Raw genomic sequence first — 2,433 nt, 5'->3', positions numbered from 1 at the left:
ATTTACAGACAAATGTTTTTTTTTCATCTTCTAAACAAAATGTTTACATTTTTAAACTTTTTTAACTTGTTTCCTGCAGTTTCAGGGTGAGTCTTTCTCATGTCACTTTAAGGAACGAGAAGCTCAATGTTTTTATTCAACCTTGTTATTAATCAGTGAAATAAATTGGATGAGAGACGTTTGGTTCCTGCTGCAGCTCAGTGTTAATCTGGTTAATCTGAGAGATGAGCTCCAGTCTAACACTGCAGTGAGGATTAAAAGCGGCCAGACAAGGTGAGGGACGGAGGAGAGGTCACCATCAGGAAGTTGGAACCTCTGCAGCAAACTGCATCTATCTGGAATTTTTTCTGCACAGTGAAAAATGTTCTGCAGGTTCTGAGTTTCAGGTAAAAGTTCTGAATGAAACAGAAAATATTTAGATTTTATCACTTTATGCTTCAAAGGATTGACCTCTGACCTTCATTGAATGGGAATCTTTTAATTTAGATTTCTGGAAGGCAGAATTTACAAATGAAAAAGTTTCTTTACAGCAATATCTAAACTTGAACAGAAACTAAAACACACAAAGAATTATGGCAGCAAATATACAAGAGGAAGATTTGACATTCAAATCTGACATGTTTAACAGACAGAAACATTGATTTAGGAAATCTGACTGATAATGTAATGAAAAAAAGGAAGAGAAACATCTTGATATTCAGTGTGAAGTTTTGACTGGAAACAAACAGAAAAACATGAGGATCTTGGAATAATCCCAGCTTCCATCTTTAAATGACTGGAAGAAGAAAAGGTTTCTAAGGACTCAATCAGAAAAGTTTAACCAAGAAATAGATTGTAGAGATGAACTATCTGTTCAACAGAGAGAGTTTCTCTGACAGGAGGAAAATATTTAGACTCAAATCAGCAAAGAAACACTGAAGAGGAACCAGAACTGGACCACCAGACACGAAATCCAGGAATCAGAGGTTCATTGAATGTGGTGTTGAAGGTGTGGAGGTGGATCAGTGAGTCAGATGAGACTCTGCAGAAGGACAGAATGCCAGAAGGACAGTCCACATACACTGATACTCTGTTAGAGACAGAGGAGGAGGAGAGACAAGTTTCTATGTTATTGTGCCAGACAGAGTAACCATAAAGATCAGAGCATCTCAGACTCCAGGAATAATCATTATATCCAAACCAGCAATTTCTCCAGTCTCCTCTCCTCTCAATTCTTCTGTAAGTCACTGATATATGAACTTCTCCTCTCCATTTGACCTCCCAGTAACAGCGACCAGTCAGACCAGTTCTACACAGCAGCTGAGGATAATCAAATCTGTCTGGATGATCAGGATATGACTGAAGATCCTCCACACGTGTTGCCTTCCTGTTGTCTTCAGACAGCTTGAGTTTTCTGCTCACTGTGTTTGTGTCGATGGTGAGTTGACAGGAATCTGATGGAGAGAACAAACACAATCCAGCTGCAGTTATTGATCATTTATTGACACTTTGATGGCGACTCCTGAATGTGACAGTTTGAAGATGGTTGAATGTGAGTTACTTTGTTGTCATGAATCAAATGAAAAAGAAACTTACACCTCCATGGACCTGGTGTCAAAAATCGGACTCCGGCAGGCTCCACCCTGAAAGGAGGAGGGGGGTCAGACCATCAGTCAGAATAACAAAAGACATTTCTCCCTCTTCCTCTTCTATCAGACCTTCTCTGCTCCTGCAGCAGGTTCCTCCATACCTGAGAGTCTTCAGCCTCCAGTGTGGATTCTTCAGTCCAGCCAACAGCAGCTTCACTCCTGAGTCTCCTGGATGATTGTAGCTCAGGTCCAACTCTTTCAGATGAGAGGGGTTAAAGGTCAGAGCTGAGGCCAGAGAAGCACAGCCTTCCTCTGAGACCAAACAGCCTGATAAGCTGCAGATACACAATTCATCACATGATGAGAAGATGAGAACATTGAGGTAGAGCCAAAGATCTGAACTGGTCATTTTCAAGAAACTAGTTGTTAATGTATTTATATTCTCACTATATCGCCATTCCTCAATCTGCAGGACATGGTGCGGATTAATTATTCAAAAATTGAGCCTATGCACATCATACATGTACAAAGAAAGTAATTTGTGGCTGGATTGCATATCATAGATGGTTCATGAATAATAAGTAGGTGACTTTGTGGCCTGCACAGCAGCCAGATTCCATTTGTACTCCAAACCTGCCTTCACATGAGGGTTCCACATAAAGCAGTTGGTGTGTGTGCTATGACTCAATTAGCAGCTCCTCTGATAATAATACAAGACAATATAGCTCCAGGAAAGACCTCTTATTCTCTCTCCAGCACCTTAATGACTCAAAGACGCAGACATGTGCTGGCCAGACACTCTGTACTTATGTTTTTACTGCTAATTCACCCACTTTTATAGATGTGATTGGCATTGTCTGTGGAG

The 2,433-nt window shown here is 40.5% G+C and overlaps 1 long non-coding RNA gene across 1 annotated transcript; it reads right to left on the bottom strand.

The window, feature by feature from the left end:
* Nucleotides 1-720: 720 nt before the first annotated feature.
* LOC103473929 (uncharacterized) lies at nucleotides 721-1,996 on the bottom strand. The gene is made up of 3 exons (XR_014090120.1): nucleotides 1,730-1,996; nucleotides 1,576-1,622; nucleotides 721-1,433 (listed from the first exon to the last, which is right to left on the bottom strand). It is a non-coding gene; the product is annotated as an uncharacterized LOC103473929 (long non-coding RNA).
* Nucleotides 1,997-2,433: the final 437 nt, after the last annotated feature.

The sequence above is a fragment of the Poecilia reticulata genome, chromosome 12 (assembly GCF_904066995.2).
Source record: "Poecilia reticulata chromosome 12, P_reticulata-male-v2, whole genome shotgun sequence".
NCBI classification, from domain to species: Eukaryota; Metazoa; Chordata; class Actinopteri; order Cyprinodontiformes; family Poeciliidae; genus Poecilia; species Poecilia reticulata.
This window is presented reverse-complemented; position numbering and strand designations above follow the sequence as displayed.